The sequence below is a fragment of the Euwallacea fornicatus genome, chromosome 15 (assembly GCF_040115645.1).
Source record: "Euwallacea fornicatus isolate EFF26 chromosome 15, ASM4011564v1, whole genome shotgun sequence".
In the NCBI taxonomy this organism is placed as follows: Eukaryota; Metazoa; Arthropoda; class Insecta; order Coleoptera; family Curculionidae; genus Euwallacea; species Euwallacea fornicatus.
Window position 1 is genome coordinate 1,468,133 of NC_089555.1, and position 21,083 is coordinate 1,489,215.

Genomic DNA, 21,083 nt, shown 5'->3' on the forward strand with positions numbered 1-21,083 from the left:
ACTCGATCACTCGCCTAACGTTAGAACCTTAACGTTAGAATATTTTGTATGGAATGAAATACGTCCGGAAACATTTCCATCATGTGAAGATTTAGTTATTACTTTTTAAGTTAAATTGTTGATCTAAAGTATTTCGATTTTTTTTTAACCGCAAAATGATTCGTTGAACATGGGCCACCTCATTGAGGAGCTATTCAAATCAGGAAGTTTTTAGCGCAATTTGTACACATGTTACTTTGAATATTTTTTGAATATTGTCCACTAGAAATTACGGTAGCTGATATTCAAAAATTACTTTTATGCAAGTATTTACTCAAAATCTTTACCTAATGCAAATTTTTCCCGACATCTCATTCCGTACGAAAGATCCTAATGTTAGACAAGGGATCCAGTAGGGAAAGTAAGAAAAAATTCGAAGAGGACTTATTGAAAAATCGCTTCAAAATTATTAAGAACGCGAATTTAAAAAATATTTAATTATTCAAAATCTAATGAGTTTTGGAACATGCACATTGGGCTCAATTTAACCCTTACCTCGTCACCTGTCACCTTCCTAAAGCAATATGTCGAATTGCTAGTAACTCTGCATAAAGCGGCAGGGGCAAGTCTTGGAAAGACTGGAGACAAATAAAAAAAAGGAAAATTTATGATTTTTAATTTTTTTTGCTTTATATTCTTCAAACTGTACGCATGTGCGTCGAAGTTTTTTGCTTTGAAAGACACTAAAACATTTTCTTATCTAGTTGAAATGAAGCCTTACGATCCTCGAAAGAACTTTAAAGGTTCTCCGGGTTAGCATTTTAAGATCTCTAGTATTCAATGTCTTCTGGGATTTTTCGCAACTTTTCAAGTTATTTCCGGAATTGTTAAATATTTTTACTGAGCCTTGGTACAGTTTAATGAGGCTTTGGGAAACATTGAGGGCCCTACGGAACGAAAAATAGCTACGTCTAGTTTGTACCTCTGAACTAATAATTAAATTAACTTTAACACTAAACTTCACCATCGCTAAATTTTTAACTTGTCTCATTTTCACCACACTTCATCATCGTAAGTTTTCATCATAACTCAGCATTATAATTTTTCATCATAGTTTGCGTTCAGACAAGTAGTCATCATTATTTGATTGATTGACATTGACTTGTTCTTTTTTCGATAATCAAATGGTTCGGATCAATCCTGCATGGAATTTTTCATAAGCTCCCTAACGCGTTAGGGATGTGGTTTTCGTTGACAAGTTCCTTCATTGATCTGTGTCGTGTTGGTACTAGGCCTGCGGAGAAATTTACATATGTGAATTTCTCTAGAGAATTAAATTGTGAGCGTGAGGGACTTATATAATAATATATAACATATGTATATAATATACAATAATACAAAATCCTGACGTAATAAGCAATACAGGATGGCTGGGTTTTTTTGTAGCAAAATTTTAACCACGTATTTTACGCTTAAAAATAATATCAGTTTGTTATATAAATTATATTCCCGAAACGTTTCATTAACGGAGTACAGGGTGTTGAAACAATACATTTTTAAAAAGTTATCTTTCATTGTTTCCAATGTTGTTCAGATATTCAATACTAATCTTAAGCATATATTACATTTTAGGGTCTACATAATTAAATAATACTAGATGGTCGTGAAAATCTACAGGGTGACATTTTTTGAGGTTGTGCCCAATTTTATCGCCCAAAACGTTTTTTTTTATGCATCGCATGGCACTTCGTTTTAGAAACCTTAATTTTCCATTCAATTTTGAAATTTTCATGTGTTTTGAGTGAGTCTGGTTGGTTTCTGACATTTTATTGACATTGCATTTTCTGACACACTGCTACAGTATAAACTAGAGTTCGTGATTATTTTTTGAACATCTAGGAGTGAAGCGGAATTTCAACAGAAGAGAAATAAAAAATAATAGTAAGCAAGAGGACAACGGTAACTTCAAACACAGAGTAAATCGAACAACGGTAATTTATTCGATAACAAAATAATTTAAATCAATATCGAACAATTATTTTTACAGAAATCGTTTGAAATGATCGCCATTACGTTCTACACATAAATTCGAACGTCGACATAAAAACCGCCGAATATCTCTTAACTTCTGATCATTTACACTAAGAGTAGAATTTCTTATTCGCTTTGTAAATTCTTGTTCGGACTTTACAGAAGTACGTAAACGTTTTCTTTCACGAACCTCCAAACGTAAAAATCTAGAGGTGTTAGATCGGACGATCAAGGAGGCCGAGCAAGTGGTCCTCCACGACCTAACCATCTCCGTGGATAGTTTGCATTTAGTCAGTTTCTAATCACCAAGGAATAATATGAAGAACATCTATCTAATTATCCTATTGGCTTATGTTCAATATTTGAGTTAAACATCTCAAACATTTTCGAAGCTGTAAAGGATGAATTGAAAAGAATATTAAATTTCAACACAGCATTTCCATAATCCACAACCCATTTCTCGACTATAGTTTATTTAGCACATTAATATTATTTTTGCGCGTGGAATGGACGATTAAAATCGTGCTACACACGCACCCGGACACCACGTACATTTGGCCCGAGTACGAAGCGTTTCTTACCATCAATCCAGATGGGGAGGATCCGCAATTTAAAGAAGCGAAATTCAAAGCTACATTTATCAGAAATGGCTTGCAAATTGTGGGGAAAACTCTTTATCCAGATGAACAGGTCAATGAACAGGGCAATATCTTGCTTCAACGCTACGAACGGCAGGCAAGATTCGTCAGTCAAATACCATGCAGATTACGACATTATTTTAACTTAACTTTGAATGCAATAGCGGAAGTCCCTCTTTCGGCTTTGGTATGGGCTTTCATCCATCCAATTTACTTTTAATTTCAAATTTTCTCGCCTGACACAAAAAATTTTACGGCTTACCGCTGTGGAGGTAACGAAATTATAAACTAATCCCGTTTCCATTATCAAAGAAGGCTTTATAGCCGCTTCGTTATCCTTTCGCGCGAAACAGAGGAGCCCTGCACCGGCTCCCGTTTCTAATGAGTGGGGCCCTAGCGCTACCCACGGAGAATACCTAAACACTACTTGAAAATCCACAAACACGCGAGTGTCTAGATTAAATTCGCTCTTCCATCTGAAGTTTTGTGTCGATTCGTCTTTTAGTTTTCCTTCCACTTGGAACGTCGTTATCGTCGAACTAGTTGCCTTATTTCGCACATCGAAGGGCTAAGGAGGGACCCGTCTATAGGTCAAGTAACCGTTTAATCTCATTCCATTTGGACGACCTCTACCTGAAGTTTGAAAATTCCTCGTATTGGATAATCAATGGAGTTTCCTGGAACGACTCGTTCTAGCTGTCGATCCGGGAAAATTTTTCTGGAAATATGCCGCTGCCAATGTTTAGCTAAAGCGTTTGGAGCAAATTTACAAGCCTATAAATATTTGCTTCCCAAGTAAGCCGGTAATTGACTCCTCTTAAGCTTCTTTGAAATTCAAAGTAGACCACCTTGTATACGACAAAGATAGCGAAAGATATGAAAAGGGAATTGCAGCATAAAAGGAAACAAAGGCGGCTGACTTGGCCCCAAGAGAGCGGGACGTGAACCTAGAAATAATATATTAGATGGCTGAGAGAAGGAGAGAGACTGGGCCTTTGTAAAGAAATTTTCCGAACAAAAGATTTAAAAACCCTTAAATTTTAGTAGCAAACGTGCCAGTTTTTTTCAGTCTGGTCTGCTCCAGTTTTCGGGGCAATTTACCCCTGCAAACTAATACACCGATAAAGAAAATTCAGTCCAACAAGGTGAATTCCCAACAAGTTTTTCAGGATTGGTCTGAAAATTGCCAAGATTGGATTTTCCCTAATAGACGCTGTTCCTGTTAGATTGTTAGGCAATCTACTTTTTAGCCTCAATCCCTTTAATTGTTTAAGTTTTTCTGAACTTTTCTCGCATTCGGAATCAAATTAAATTAGCTTTCTTTAGAAAGCAATTAGGAAATTGTTCTACGGCCAGTGCCCTAGCAAATTAAAAATCCCCGTTCAGCTCGTCTTCGTTTAGGCCTTTTTAAACATCCCTTCAACGTGGCTACTTATGCCAACCCGTGTTCATAGTGCGAAAATAAATTATTTAAATATCATCCAATACGGGTTTATTATTCAAACCTTCTGTGGGTTACCTGATATATGGTGTCCCGGGGAACGCATTTTTCATACTTTCTTATCACTAATACATATTGCTGCTTTTCTTATCTCAATGGCTTCCTTCGGGAACATTTTGTTTCACTATTTGACTTGGCATTTCAAATTTTATGCAATTTACTGTCTTGGAAATAAATCCGACTCGTTTTACTAGACTTTGTGTCTAGTCCAATTACCGTATGTTTCGAGTCCGCAAAGTAAGTGCACCTTAGGATTCTCGCGAGCGCAATAATTACAGGCTTAACGTGGTTTGATTGGGGAAAAAGGCCCATTTGGCAGTTGTGCGAAACCAATCAAAATGCTCGATTTAATTTTAAATTCAGTAGCCCGCTTCAGTACCACCGCAGCACCACGCACCTTCGAAATACCATTACGATGACCGAAGCATTCACTTCAGCGATGAGCGCGGGCGCGCCCCAAAGCCGATTAAATCGTTTTACTTTTGAAATGATTAAAATTTTGCTGTTTAAAATATTCGAGCATGTTTGACATTTTCAATTAAAAAAAAATCTATTTAGAGACTTTTACCTTGAAACAACCACTAAATTCAAACACGAACTTCGCTGACGCTTTTTTAGCAAAATTCCAACCCGGGGGGGAATAAAGGTACCAAAAATTAATCTCAACTTAACTAACCTAACATAACCCATTTTTGCCTGTTTGTTTATTCTCTTTTTAAGTGCGAGAAGTCAAGTCGTAAACCCTTACGAAAGCTATAGCTGATGGTGTAAAAAAGGGACTCTAAAGCCGATTTGCAAATTTCCTCCCTCGGGATACTTTTTGTTAGTTTTATCTTTCCGACCTCGTAGGAAATGTTATGCAAAATTAATTTCCGTTTCATAGTGCAGAAAATTAACCAGGAGGTAAATGCGAAGTGAAAAATAACAGAAAAATGAATAATCATTTCCGGTGTTGCCTGTTGACTTTCATGCTAATGTTAATGCCTTTCCTTCTCAGTATCTACCCGCATTCATCATTAAGCGCTCCATGTTCGTTGGTAATTTTTAAAAAATTTACCACCATATGTGTAATGATATTATTTTCTGGGCTTTACCCGAGTGGAATCTGTTCATTTTCTGGCCGCTACATTTCTCTCGGATGGTCAGCGACATGATGATCCATTTGATTTTGTTACAAAGTTGCATTAGGATTCATTAGCCTTCTACAGCATTCTAGCTGACATGAAAAACATCTTTTCGCAAATAAAATGAGCGCAACAGTTCTGTGAAAATTGCAGCTTTTTTCTGAACCCAGCAACCGTGAGTCGATGGTAAATCTAAATACTGAAAAATTAACGAGTCCACCAGTAATCCTTTAATTTTACGTAGTCACAGATAGCTATTTAAATTTTTACACACTCTTCAGCTTAAAATATGCCAGCCGCAACTTTTGCGAAGCGTCTCAAAGTTCAGAGAACTGTCAAGGACTAGACCCAGACTTTTAGCTGCATCAGCAGTTGGTAATATATTCCCATGTTTATGTAAAGATGTAAAATTACACAAATTTGGTATGCTCTTAAATGCCTTTACAACTCTTAACAGGCAAATACTTCTTTTAGCATTGAGCTCAAGACCATGGTTACTGCAGCATTCGCCTATTAGCGTAAGATCCTCTTAAGGACCCTAACTGTCTGAGTTGGAACTTCTGGCGGAAAACGGAGGAGAAGAATTTATGCAGGGCAGATGTCCAGAAGAAAATATATTTGATTCATGCGAGGTAGCGCTCGCGCTCACTATTCTGCGCAGGTAAGGGACGATTGGGTGGGATGGTGAACCTCTGTGGCCCTCGTGACAGACCGACTTAAACCTATCGGATTTTATTTTCAAAGCCAATGGCGTTCAAATGCGTACTTAAAAGCACAGATGAGTTAAGGGACAATATTCAGGATGGTGCGTGTCCATTGGTAGTTTATTTGACAAACATCCACTAAAAAAAATGTCATTACACAATTTTGGATTTTAGAACTGCTTGCGAATAAAATAGAATTCGAGACATGATGAAGGTCTCCTTAGCGTCTAGAGATTATAACTTACTTCGGCACTGCGCGTCTCGGTAAACTATCAAATCTCTCGGCAGTAATGAAACATTTTCCGCTTTGGCATGTAATAACATATCATTATCCGACTCTAGTAGTTTCCGCAGTATCAGGTAAAAATTAATTTTGCGTCGCATTTCCGGGCTTTTGAGGAAAAATGCAAAGGTACAAGAAAGTACGGCAATAAATAGAGTGAAATAAAGAAGCTTTCTCACTTTGTCGGGGCTTTCTTAACGAGACTTTAGAACCAGCGCACCTTAGGTCCGGACTGTGCCTTTTTATACGTTTTTCGAAATTTCTCCATACTTTGCTGGAAACCGGCTCCTGAATCGGTTTCAGGAGGCAATTAAAGTGCACTCGAGATAGGGAAATTTCAGTTTTCCAATGGAAATAATTCCATTATTTTAAGTCGACGCGGCTTGGAGGCAACAATTCGTTCCCCCTTTCAGAGCGTTTAGAAAAACGCCATTAATTTTTCCGAGTTGTCGCCGAAATGCGTGGCATTTTCCCTAAATAAATGGTACGGAATGTAAGTGGGGAAACCGACACGATTAGAGGTTCAATGATAACAAGGTTGGTCGTCGAATAAAGGGGAACAAAGGCTGCCTCTGAGGAGATAGAGCAGTCCTTGTTATAGCTCAGCATTGTTTTGTTGATAAATGAATCTCGTGCTGCAGATCCAGATTAAGTTGCCGAGAAGGAACTAAAAACTTACTTTCAACCTTAAGTTTTTTTCTGGAAAAAAATCGCAAACCGCTTAACAGAACAATATTACATGAAGCTCATAACGGCCCATTTCCCATCATCGATTGTTCCTCGGGGAAGTTCCCTCTATATTCAATTAGCTAATTACAAAGTTTTAACAAGTTCTAAAAGTAATTTTAAAGGTTTTAAAAAGATATTATTCAATTAGGGAACTTGTGGAGTGACTAGGGGCTTCAGCGTCAAGATTCATTAATTACGACCTATATAGAGGAGGCGGCTTATTACAACACTTAATATATTCATATTAAGCTTTTAATTTTTCTTCATCTCACTACAGTTTCTTCTCAGCGAACGTTCTTCGAGGATAAATCGAAGTTGCCCACATAACTCAGACAGATTTCATTAATTTCCGACTGACGACGTAACATACATTATTGGCAGAGACAGAATTTAAACGTTTCTTTAACGTTGGTCAGCCAATATTTCGACTTTATAGGGAGTTTTTCCATTTTAGGTACGAGCGGGTCTTTTAATAGCCCGTAACTGTCCAGGTCGCAGATTTATAAATCTGAGGGTATGGAAAAGTTGGTTTGACCGGAGGATATGTTGACTCATCGTCACAATATTACCAGACCTTGAACGATATTGAATTAGCACTTACAAGGTTGTTAGTTTAAACAGAAATTACCTGAAACACTTCGACTTCGACTGTTTGATTTGGTGATTCTAGGGGCGGATTTAACGTGTTTTAATATATGGGTTTTTGGTTATTATGCCAGGAATCGATTTGTGCTATAATAAGAACGACCATTAGCTCCTCGATTCATACGCGATTAAGGGTAGTTTCGGGCTTTTTTCGATCAGCAATACCATTGAGTGGTCTGCTAGATAAGTTTGAAGTGTTGAAATTTCAATGTACACGGTGCGACACAAGGTAGCAGCGAATTGAAGTTATATTTTTCCGTACGTAATGGCTACCTTTTTAAGACATTTTCTGATTCGCCCTCGCATTCTGGACACATTTCGTGATACACGTCCTGTGGCTAACTCCGGTGGTTCCGCACCTATTGTAGAATTGAAGACAAAAAGAAAACAAAGAAATTGTTCACACGTAAAGGCATCCATTTTTATTGAAGGAAGTGCGCAAAATGTACCTTCAGAACTGCTTAACAATGAGCTAAATCGTAATAGAATTTGTCAATACTGTGTTCTAGCATTTCAATAGTAATGAGGCGGCATTCGTCAGTAAATCTCCTGCTTAACTTATTTAAATGTGCCGACTTCGTGGCTTTACACCTCGATTTTCGAATGAACCCATCGAAAATGGTCGAGGGACGTCCAGTTCGGCGACCTAGGGGACCGTTTTATTTCCCCTCCACGAGTTAGCCGTAAGAAGTCTTAAATTAAATGTATTCAAAATATGACGCCGACTTAGAAACTGTCATAAGAATTTTCCATTCTATGAGAAAAACCAACTTCAACTCACTGCAACGTTGTGACACACTTTGTATGCTTCTAAACATCACAGAAAAGTAGAATTTACGAACTTCTTCAATTTTTCGAGGCATTTTTTAATAAATTGTGTATGCGAGATATTTCACGGTTTTCTGTCATTACGTTCACAGTGTGTCGCCCCACGTGAGGCAACTATTTCAATAATAAGTAGTTATGGGGCGTTCTGGCCTCGATGATGCCCGGAAAAGAGGCGGTAGTGCCGCTAAAATCAACTTCGCCAACACCGGACATAATTTCGAAGTTAATTTTGAGTTAGGTGACTCAAGCTTGCAGTATATTTCAACTGGAATTATTCTCTCTCAACAATTTTTATTCTTGACAGACCAGATTTTCCCATGAGTTCTGTAGTCTTATTTTCCGTTCCATTACTTAACTGCAATTGATTTATCTAAAATGCAAGATTTTACTGGTTTGTCTGCAAGGTGAATTTTTACACAACAGCATGATATTTTCTTCAAATTTTGAACATAAGGATGCCTCGAATAAGGGCATCAGATCCTTCGAAGATTCTCCCATGCTTTATTTGTGACATTCAACGCTGCAAAAATCCTGTAATTATTTCACTATTAACCGTTTCTCCTTGAAATCTGCCGCACCCTGCCAAATTGTCGTTATTTCTGCTTTGTGATTCAGATATATAATTTATTCTTAGTATTTCGTGCTGATTACGTTCCTGCATTTTATGCAAACAATGCTAGAACCGCAGATATTTAAATAATTGAAAAACCCATCAGTCCGCAGTAGATTATGTAACAGTCCTTGAAGAAGCAAAGCATGCGAATTTCAATAGTTCTTACCAGTTTTGTCTCGGTGGTATTGTTAGTACAAGTCGCATTGTGCTTCCCAGTTGGAGATGAAACCCGCACCCGTGTGAAAATTGACAGATCAGCACCCCTTACCAATAATTCCGGAATATATCGAACTGGTAAGTCAATTCCATTTTAGCTGTATTTAAAGTGCATTAAACCGACTTTTAAATGCTTATTGATTTTGTTGATTGGTTTGCATGCTTCTGGGTCTTTTTTCGATTTTTTGCTTAAATTTCGTTTCTTCAGATTCCTATCCATTCAAAGAAACCAGCATCATTCTGGTGAAAAACAACGGATGCCCCGATGGAGAAGCTCGAGATCCAAGTGGACAATGCAGGGAATACGCAGATTAGTCACATTAGAACCGCAATAAACGAGTTTTAAAATAATAGTCTAAATTTGATTGCCGAATATGCAACATGGAAAAACCCAATTTGCTAAACTAAACAGAAATGGTAATTGAGCCAATTCCATCTGGACGACCTGTCTAACCGCGAATTCACCTTAGGCTAACATTCGGAATAGAGACAAAGCTGTTCTGCAGCTGAATTCAGCTATTCTAGCTACCCATGCTCGCTTTAATTACTTAACGGGATGGACTTTATCCGGAGTGTCTCTTTATTACTCGGGTTTACTCTTAACGATGCCATGGTCTTTGTGTAAAGGGTGGATATTTATGAATTGGAGACTTCCTGCCTGCTAAACGGGTCCATTTTAATCCTCCCTGTCAGAGCAAGTTCGTGCTTTCTGCTGAGGTAAAGTCACAGATAAAACTACTGTTTTTTCTAGCACCACTGGGGCTCTAATGCTGCTTCTACCTGGTTAATTAACAATTTCGCCTGAGGATTCGATGTTGAAACCTATTAAAAACCTAGCGGCTAACAAAATATTTTGCCTTTTAAACCTCTTCAAAATGAAAACAAACTTCATCTGAGCCGGGTTCCAGAGCAAAAATCTCGGTTATTTTTTTAAGCAAATTAGTCCATCCGACAGTTCTTGCTTCGGCAAAATAAAAAATTACGAGGACATGAAACGCAAGCTTATTTGCGTACTAAAGCGGAAAGGTCAATTTAAATATAAATGGAAATGGCGGATAAATTCGTATTGACTTTGGGAACTTATTTATTTAGTTTGTTTTTAATGAATTCCGGATCGGTTTTATTAAGTTTAGACTTTCATTTCGATAAGTAAGAGATATTATTTTTGATTTATAATCGTCGAATATCTATATCATAGAAACTGCACTCTATCACTGCCGTTGAAACGCGGAGAGGACACCATAAGAATAAACGTGGATGAAAATTTTAAAAGTAAAAAGTCTCCAGAAACAGGAACTAATTTTTTTTTTATATAGAAGTGGATAATATACATTTATGCACCTCGAGTTTGTCTTATATAGAGAGGCCTGAGTATGGGAAATGGAGGCGTTGGATCACTCTCTTCGTCTAGAGCTGCCCATTTTCAGAACCACAAAGAAGCATTAGTTCGGAAGCGAGAGATGGCCTATCGGTCGTCTTCTATGTTTCCTGGGAGTACCGTCGCGCTAAGTGTTCTCCACGTGTTTTCGATCTCTCTCCTCCTTCTCTCCTCCATCTCTTCCACTCTCCTTGCTTCGCTAAACATTCACCTCACACCCATCCAGTCATTCTCACTCTTCAGCAGTAGTGACGAGTGACGTTCGCCGTAATTGCTCTATAGAGTGTTGTAGCCCCATTATTTTCCAGTATTCAAAACGTCAGGAATATCCCAATCAGTCAAACGTTAAGAAATCTCGAAACATCTATTAAGCCTCCCCTTGTCCGCTGTTGGTACGTCAGGCGTTACTCCCAAAACATAATAGGAATAATAAATTATTCGAAAACTCGCGTCCCCAGTCGCTGTATACGTTGTTGCATCGTGATTTGCTCCCGGTATTCAAAACCTCAGGAAAACGGGAGAAAATCCACAATTCTTGTCCGAATTTAATAAGGAGTGCGAGGTACCACTTTCGAAAAATAGATGGGAGAATAGAACATTTTTGTCCAAAACTCTAGAGGGCAGTCAAGAATTATTGATGAAATTATTCTATCTTGGGAATGGTTCGACTATCGCTGTGCATTTTCTAGTGCCATCATTTTTACTAATTTAGTCGGAGTGGCCGCACTTCACAACCCCGAAATTGCGGTATCTTTAGCCACCGAATTTTCTCGTAAAATAGAAATTTATCCACAATCAGAAAAAACGTGCTGAAAATAAAGCAAATAAAGCAATTTTTTCTTGCAATAACCGCACTTATTCATCGATAACTTCAATTGATAAGAACCAAGAACGAATGCCATTAGTTTTATGACACGCTACTAAAATAGATGACGGTACTCTGCGGAATTGTCCTTTGTCTCTAATGTAGAAAAAGGCACTTTATTTTTTACTCGGGGTCAATTTCTCACGTTCCCTCAAGGAGAAAGTTTTTACTGCAGTTGGAGAAGTCGTCGAGGATAGAGAACTTTTAAAATTCAACTTTAGATCCTCTGAATTTGTCTTAATTGGGAAAAGTAGATACTTGCAGTGTTAGGTTCGTGCATTAAATAGTGAAAATGTTGGCACATCAAATGCGTTTTTTGAATGGCAAAGACAACGAGAAGATTAATATTTGTCATCGTGCGGTGAACTTTTCTGAAGTTTTTGCTGCAGCTCGAAAGAAATCTCCGCGGCAACAAAAAAGGCAAAAGAAATCCACAAAAGGAATAACAATGAAATGAGCTAGAATAATACGTCGAAATTCAGCATGGCGTCAACTTTGGCAATTACGGGAATAAATTACAGCAATGCCTCTCATATAAATCAGGCTTTATTTTCAATTCTGATTCCTCGAAATATTCTTTTATAAAAAGCAAACCTTAATGAATAAAGTTTATTTTTTTGCTTTTTTCCCGCGGATTCAACACTTCATTGCCGTTTTTTTATGCTAATTTCTCGTTATGGAACTTCAAGCAGACAAAACCGATGAAATGGGACAAAGACAATCTATCGCATCAGGACGTTCTCAAGTAATAAAGAGGAGTTTTAGCTTGATTTCCGATCGGTAAGTTTGGGTCTTACCTAATGAGGGGTTTCGTTAAATAGCACGCTGGGAAAGTTGAAGGTGCCATATTTTGCACTATTTTAATTATAAACCCGAACCATTTTAGTCGTCTCGTTAAGTGTGGCTTTCTGAGGTAAAAAGACGCCTACACGAGTAATCCTTTGTAAATCAATACGTTCCTTTCTCGCTCCGCAAATAAATCCGCACATCCCGAACATATCGAGCCTGTTAAAAATGGCAAAGAGGCGATTTTCGAGGCTATAAACACGATAGTTTCCTAAAAGGTGAATCCTCGTTATCAGATGGCGTAAAGCCTCTAGAAGTGCTTCGCCAAAAAGAAACAAAAGAAATAAAAGTGATATATCAATCAACGTGGGTGAAAGGGATTTTAGTTTTTATTTGATAACGTTCTACGTGCGTGTATAAATTTCGTTCTTATCATGAGACCTGACAGTTACTACGTAGCCCGAGTAAAAGAATATGACCAGAAAGTCGAAAGGCCTCCTAAACCTGCACTGATCTCTTAACCCCGATGGGTGATGAGTTTACCGATTTACCGGAAAGTGGATTTTTTGTACCTTGTAGTACTTCGCCTCACAGCTTTATTAAAAAAAGTCAGAACTTTTGGCGCGGTTTAAAGAAACTTCCCAAGCTAATACCGGGGGCAGGGAAAAATCCACATTATTTAATACAGTTTAGTTCCATAAAAGGGAGATATGTATTTTGCGGTAATATTTCATACGGGTCTTATTCCAGAAACCGAAACTCGCTTCAACCGTGACCGCTTCCAAACTTTTTCCACTTTTCCGCCGATTTATTGCCATTAAAAACAGTATTTTTTTTGCTTTAGGCCGGAATAAGCCTACCCCTAAAGCCATGTGAAGGTTCCATATACTCGAAAAAACCGAACTAACATAGATACACCGCCAGGGAATTACACAGCAAAAACTTTCCACAAGCCGATACACTATTGAGGCACTTGAAGATGGGTGTTTCTAGGTGAAGTTTTGAAGTTGTAATAAAGTTACAATAAACCCAGCCTGAACTAACTTAAACAGACAACCAGAGTATTGCAAAGCGAAAAGTCTCCTTAGGAAGACGAAATATTTAAGAATTCGAAGATGGTTGGTTCAGGCTGAAATTTTCACGTCACAGGACGGTAATAATGAAACTAACCTGAACTAGACTTTTTTCTCCCTCGCTGGGTGAAATCTTCAGCGGACGCCTGGCGCTCGGATAGTGCCGGACTTATCGCAGGCTCTTTCAATGTGATCGATTTTCCAGATCCCCACGTTGAATGGGCCAAGTTTGACACACCCTGTATATAAATATCTATTTTACATTACCTCACTAGACTTCGTAAAATAATACATCAGCAAGACAGCAAACCGTTTGTGTCTGAAAATACGCTAAATACCGTAAATTGCCTGTTTGCATGCTGAAGGAAAGTGATTATTTTTTAATTACTTTCCCGACAAATGACAGAACAGAGAGGCCGATTCGGCTGCGCGAAACGTAATGTCGCAAATTAGCTTTTTTCCGAAAACTTTTTTTCGACGGATGTTTATTCAATAATCCGTTTTTCTCTATGTCACGCTACACACGCCAGACGCTACTTAGCTTTATCCGAGCATAACATGCGGTATAATTAGCACTGAAATGCTAAAGCTAAAAAAAAAAACTTTTACAGCGTGGAATTCATTCGACCTTTAGAGGTCCTGCAGTGTAGTTCGGAGCATATACTGCCAGAGTTCTTGGCCATTAGACTCATTGGCCAACATTAGCAGAGCTAAATTGTCCGAAGCTAAGTAAATAGGAAGCTGGGTTCCTGATATACATATAACTGAAGTCGCGAAAGCCATCATCCATAAACTGATGAAAGACTATTTAATTTGTCTCCAAATTAATAGACGAGGCGTTTCGGCGCCTTGTTTGTTTAGCGACGTGAAACGGCGTCCTCAAACGACAGCAATAAATATGGATAAATGCATATTTTAAGTATAAGCGGGGGAACATCAGAACACATAAATGCAAACAGCTTAATTGTTGTGTCAATCGACGAAATACAAATTTCTGAGCCGGAATAATTTGGGCTTCTCGGGGTTTTGTTCCAGTCGTTCATTAGCGAAAATACTGAAATATGCATTAGGGGATGCTATCGCAGTCAGGCGGCCGAATTAGGGCTGGTAATTTGCCGAAATTTACTCTTCAGCCAGGGTGCAAGCGAATATTGTTTTATGTTTTCCTGGTTGGGCAGTGAGGGAAACGTGATTGCCGCAAAAAAGTTTAACAATATATCGATATATTCTGAGCATAGAAGGAGTCCGAGATGATTTACATGTCTTGTGTTCCCGGCTAGGTGAACCAACTCTTGTAAAACGTAAAAAATGTTCAGCTTAAATTCTCTACTTCTGGGACTCAGCCCGGCTTGGATAAAGGCTAGTTCTACCATAATTTCGCTTTTAGATAATCACGTATGTCTTTGGAATTCCTGAAAAAAAACAATTTTCATGTAAAGTGTCGTTTCTGTGTCAAATATGACATAATGTCGTTAAGAAAAGTTGTTTAGACTTGGGTCCTAAGCCCATGCACCCACTTTGAAGGTCCTCGACGAGCCTTGATTTCTTACGTTTTGCTTTATTTCCCAAAGCAAAGTGCTTTATCACTAATTTTTGTTTCGTTAAAAGGATAAACTATTATCATTGGATCAATTAAAACATGTATAATCTCATATTAAACTTAAAGCTCCACTAAATCTCTTTAATTTGCTACTTTTTTAATACGGGTCGAAATTCTTGAAAAGCTGCCTGTGAACGTTCTCTAGAAAATAATCGAACTGCCTCTGCTATCCTATTTTTTTTATATATCTGTATTATTTGGAATATGCTCTCTACACATTCTTTTTTCATTCCTGCTCAAACAAAAAAATCCATTATTGTAAGGTCTGAGGATCAGGGTGACCACGATGTGCGGCACTTCCCCCCCAAAACCATCTTTCATCAAATTGATCGATTAGCCGAAAATAATTTAATATGATATTTTACATTTTTTTATTTACTTAATGATAATAGCTTACGATTATACTAAAGCGAAAATTCATGTAGGATTTAACAGGGAAAATATGCTTTGGTCCAGAGAAAAATTGGTTTTTCCAAAATTTCCAAAACACCCTCGATTTTCTAAAATTGAAATCATGTTAGAAATCAGTTAGTAATCGATCAGGGCTGAATAGCAAAAAAACGAAAATTTTTCACATGAACCGGTCCTCCTATCTCGGGACGCACGGTATGGCATCTCGTTAACAGTAATCATTGCCTGAATGATTAAATTATTTGAAGTTTAGCGTCCGTTGGCAAAAACAAATTTTCTTCTGCAACGTCTTTCGATTTCGTATAAAAAAGTGGCTTAACAGCGTTATAGTTTTTGTTTTCGGCAACGAGAGCAACAACGAAATTCCCCAATAATTGCACGAAATTCCCAGAGATATCCGGAAGTATTGGAAATATTTCCAATCTTAGAGCGGATTCTAAATGAGCAGTAAACTGCGCATATTTGCCTTAATTTAGCCGATGCTGTATCTCTTTTAGTTTTGAAGTTCGCAGGTCTCCACGCCTTACTGTTAATTCCTTTTATCCGATCATTCCATATGGTGCCTTTCGCTCACAACACAAAAACAAATGTAATTTTTTGCTCAATTTCTTTAATTATATGATTTATTTTGTGTCTATTTATGCCCAATTTCATTCTCTATCTATCTGTAATAATCAATTCTAACCAGTGGAATGGTTACAAAGCAGATTTGGTCGCAAATTTCCATTTTATGATTTTATTATGTATTTCACACTCATTGTGCCTACTTCTGCGTAAATGTTAAATTCCAAACTTAAACTATTCCGGACGTCGAATAAAGGAACATTTTTGCCTGCGTATAGCCGACACTGTAGCTCTAATGGTTCCCATGCGACGGTTGAACTTGGCACACCCTGTGCTCCCACGCAAGCATGCGCCGTAATTTCCCCCAATCTCCGAGACGAAGTAAATCTTGCTAATCATAATCTTAAGGATCACTTGACTGGGTAAACACTCAAAGGCATAAAACACGAAAGCATTTGTTAAGTTTCGCAAGGGAAACAACGAGTTTTATTATCCCTAGAAAGTTAATTTCGGACCAAGTTTTAAATTAATTAACATTCTTCTTATCTATTCACTAACCCGAAAGGGAAAATTATCGCGGCAAGAAGGATTAAACTTTGTCGGGACTCGAAAACTCCAACAACAAACGTTATTATTTGGGAAAACTGTAATGGCACCTTTAATACTCATTTTCGACTTTTGGATAGAAACTGGATATTTTCCGGGGATTTATAACGAGACCCCCCCCCCCCCCCCCCATCTACAAAGTGACGAGAGGGCTGATTAATTCTCGCCAATATCTGATGTAGAAGCAATGAGAAAGCGAACGGCTCAACCCCTGTAACACAGGCGAGAATTATTTGTAGTAAAATACGGCAGTCGTTTCGCATGCAAAACATGCTACAGATGTACCAATCAATCATACGAAAAGCGTTCCTCCAGCACGTTTTCCAAGAGAAATATGTACGGACAGTTTTAGGGGGCCCTGTAGATAATTGGCTGTGCTTTAAAATCACTCCAAAATATCAGAATTTGAGGAAACTCTCGTAAGATTACGCTGTCTAACCCCCGATATTGGCTGTCGAAATAAATTTGATTTGCGTGGATATAATAGAGAATGCGAAGGAAAATCCCCAGTTTTCCAGATTATTCAAAGACACGTTTCCCTGATCCAAATTTCGTTAGTTCCGACACTGTTCAAGCGAGTTTTATTTGGTTAAATCAGGCAAAAAGTTGTTGGAATTCGCTCACATTCACATTCGGAAGTTTACAAATTTCATTAGACCTGTACTCATCTGTATGCCAGTTCGGGGAAGAGATGTCAATATTCGTTGGCCCAGCTCGCTTATACCTTGTCTGATGTTTTATGGCTAATAAATCCTTCAAAACTTTTTTTTTGGTTACCCAATATTAAGATGGAAAAAGCTCCTTGGGATTGAGTAGCAGAACGTAACCCGGGGCAAGTATGTATTTTGGGGCAATATTTCAAAAATACCTTAGCCGAAAAACTGAAACTTACTTGAAACGTCGGCGTCCGCAAAGTTTTGCCCACCTTAGGGAAGATTTATTGCAATTTAAAACACTGTTTTTCTGACTAAAGGAAAACTTGCCAAAATCAATCTCCGTTACATATTGCATCGTGGAAGTTTTTAAAGTTTCAGGTTCGCGTTTTATAAAGCGGTTTTAGGTGAGTTTTAGAGGTCAAATTAATTCGGATTTCGCTGCTCCTGAACTATCCTCCAGCCGTTGATCAATGTTACCTTCCTTTAGCGGCTCCAGATCAGTCCCCGCAAATGAGCAGATTGTGAAACTTGTTAGTAAAATTGTTGATTATCTGCTGATTGACTCGCCGCGAGGCCTCGAATGAATAATTGGAACAGTTTCGCTTAAATTTAATACGTTCGTTCCTTGACCGTCAACATCTGGAGAATGCATGAAGCAGCATTTTCGGCCACTTTCTGCATCGAAGAGTTCGGTCAGAAAGGGAATTTCGAACAGCCAGAGTTACCACTACTTTAACTGAAAATTAAATCAGTTAGGGGAACCCACGCAAGTTGGGTTTTTATTGCCGGCTCCAGGTGTGTCTTTAATATTTAAGGAGGTTTTTAGTGTAAATTTTAAAGGGAAAATGTGTTACCGTCTGCCTCGGACATAAGATAAATAGCCAAAGAGGCGTAATAATGATATATAAGACGGCTCACGCCCCAGGGATATTTTAGCCCTAACGCGTCAGATTCATCCTGATTTGCCTGCCGGATTGCGTTTGACATCTGATTTAGTCGCGCGATTGCACCGGATTTATAATGACGATAAATCCGGGTTGCGAGGCATTTTTGCATAGAACTCTCGACTACAATGTCGGCCACTGAAATTCGTAAAATTACACGGAGCGGAACCGAGCTCTCTTCAGTTTGCCATAAATTCTACTCGTGAAAGTGAATTCTCCGGTTAAGATCGAACTAAATTCTTCGAATATTTCACGGTCGATAAGAGTTCCGACGGTCTACCGATTTAACCCACATAAACAAGAAGGTTCCGCGCCGTGATGGCTTTTATTAATGTGCTAAATAGCGAACTTTCGCCCAAAGTTTCCGAAACTTCATAAACACGCCCAATTTTGGGCATTATTGCAAAACTCTTGGCCTAAATCGCTCTATATGCGGATCATTTTTAGAACGGAACGAGATAAAGGAGAGTCGACAAAATCCGGCAGAGGAAACAAATCAGTGTCATCTCTCTAAAAGGCCGCTGTTATTAGCTCTTAGATTTGTCTTCTACTCGCTATGGAGCTGAGAGCCACATTTGTTAGCAATTTGTTGGAAAATGTGCAGGAAATCATTCATTGATCTTTTCTCATAATCTGCAATGTTTCACCGGCTCTCAGCGATCGATAATTTTGTTGATATCTCCCCGAACGGCCCCTAAAGTTGAGCGTTTTGCTTCCTGTGCAATGTGGCGCTCACGGTAGCAGCTCAATTGGATCAGAGCTTACTTGATCGCACATTCAGCAAAAACCTTCGCCATTTTGTCATTTCGGTAAAAATTCACGACATATGGATTGCCGATTTCGTTTTTTGTTGCTTCTTTTTCAGTGAAAACTCAAAAATATCTTCACATTTTTGTTACCGAAAAACGCAAAAATCGCAAAACAACGTTATAGTTTTTGACAATGATAATAATTTGGTAGTGTTGCAACGCAATGGGAATCGACGCAATTAAACAGGCAATTGGATATTTTTGCATTTAAACGGTCGCAACAGCCCGTTTGAAAAGGTGTTGCCGTTATTTATCCCCAATCTAAATTTTCCAAACAATAAATTCATCAGCCAAATTGCATTTGAATTTGGCCTATTGAAATAAATTTGCGAAACCAGAACACTATGCGCCGGAAACGAATTAATAAATTCCATTAAAATTGTTGTTTCTACTTCAAAAGTGTCCCCGTTATTATTTTTACGATTTGTTTACAAATTATCGAACACAGGAAAAAAATCGGAGCTTTAATTAGGACAAAGCGGTCATAACGAACCTACTTAACCAGAGTCGGTTTCAGCGGCCGCATTAAAGGAATGTGGAATTGTCCTCAGTTAATCCGCATAATAAGGCACTTTTTTAATGCCACTGACTCTTTAAGAGGAAAATTAGTCTTGATTATAGATACAAGTACCTTGCTTTATACACTGCAATGAATGAGAATGGTAGGTTTACTGACTGTGATAAATGAGAGCGAAGAGATCCCTTTTATTTTTTCACGAGAGCTCGCACGCTTGCTAGAAGACAAGTTCAAAATGGTAAAGAAGTTTCTCACACTCCGGCAACAGCGGCATTCATAGTGAAAGCCGTCAACCAGCTGTAGCAGCCACGAAGCGTCTGAGACAAATGAGAGTTGCTACGTTGCCATGCAATGCATAAGACGAAAGAAAAGGGCACTGTATATCTTTTTTATCGACCCTAAGGAAGTTTAATCCCATTTAATAAAGTGCGGTAACTTATCGAGCGAATGATTTATAAAATGATCCCATTTATTATGCGGAGATATTCATGAGTTGAAAATGGAAGAAATATTTCCGTCGGATGTAATTGATTGTATGGAGAAGACGGCGTTTGATCCAGACCGAATTATAAAGATTTATGCTTAGTTAGTTCCCTCTGTTCTTTGTTCTGCCCTGCTGAGATATTTCTCGTCGAAATCCTAGAAACTTTGACACTGGGGAATTTTCAAAGTCGATTTAATTTTATTCGGAAACCTCTCTTCCTAACCAAAGTCGGAAAGGTATCTTTTAACAAGCAAAACATTTCCAATTCCAACGATGTATGAGATACGGCACTCCTCAATCTACTCCGTCGAAGTTTCAAAGAAAGGAATTCTTTGATCTTCTTCATTTGTTCCCTTATGCTTTGACTTCTATGGAGTTTTAAGCGGCGGATGTTCTTTTCTCGCATTTTTAGGCGTCGCTCGGCTATCACCTGACATAAAGGTTTCGGATTTTCAGCCGATGTCTTCTTTTGGGACTATATGTATTTAAATTGTCAGAGAACAAAAGTCTTGTTTATGTAACCGCATCCGTTTAGTCCCCAGGTAGACACTTCATTTAAATATCCCAAAGCACATTATATCTTTGGTTTGTCGAGTATATTAATTAGCTAAGTGAATTCGTGCCGAAGACCCTCATAATATAATTACGAAAACAGACGCTCTCTCAGACCAGGCACACATAGAGGAGTTTTAAATACACACCATAGAACTTTTTAGAAACCACCAGTGTTGCAGTTACTGCTATCAAACTTGGACGATAACGAAACTTTGCTGAATTTACTTTACACAATGGGTACCGGTGGACAATTCCACTAGAAATAATCTGTTCCCCTTCTTGGATGGCCGCTGTTAATATTATAGGGGTTAAATTCCGTCCCTTAGGTATTCCAATTAAACACCCCGGGCATATTGTATCCTTTACCTCATGTCAGGAAGATTCACTTATTAATTAACGGACTAAATTTATTCGAAAGACCACTCTTGTCGTATTAGTAGCTTCAGGCGATTAAATTAGGTTAAGTTAATTTTCGGTTTCCTTTAACCGTGTGATAAGTTTGACTGGTTTAACAATTTGTATTTGTGTGCGAATTTGCTGAGAG

The 21,083-nt window shown here is 38.2% G+C and overlaps 2 long non-coding RNA genes across 4 annotated transcripts in view; one reads left to right on the forward strand and one right to left on the reverse strand.

The window, feature by feature from the left end:
* The window catches only part of LOC136343699 (uncharacterized), a 99,847-nt gene that overhangs the window by 10,285 nt on the left and 68,479 nt on the right, over positions 1 to 21,083 (reverse strand). For 2 of the 3 annotated variants that reach the window (XR_010732834.1, XR_010732833.1), the window contains exon 2: positions 13,491 to 13,632. This is a non-coding gene — a long non-coding RNA (uncharacterized lncRNA). Of the gene's footprint in view, positions 1 to 13,490; positions 13,633 to 13,685; positions 13,900 to 21,083 lie in introns of those variants that run through there. The other variant, XR_010732835.1, reaches the window with a different exon arrangement.
* LOC136343495 (uncharacterized) lies at positions 9,186 to 10,057 on the forward strand. The gene is made up of 4 exons (XR_010732793.1): positions 9,186 to 9,369; positions 9,500 to 9,708; positions 9,762 to 9,989; positions 10,043 to 10,057. It is a non-coding gene; the product is annotated as an uncharacterized lncRNA (long non-coding RNA).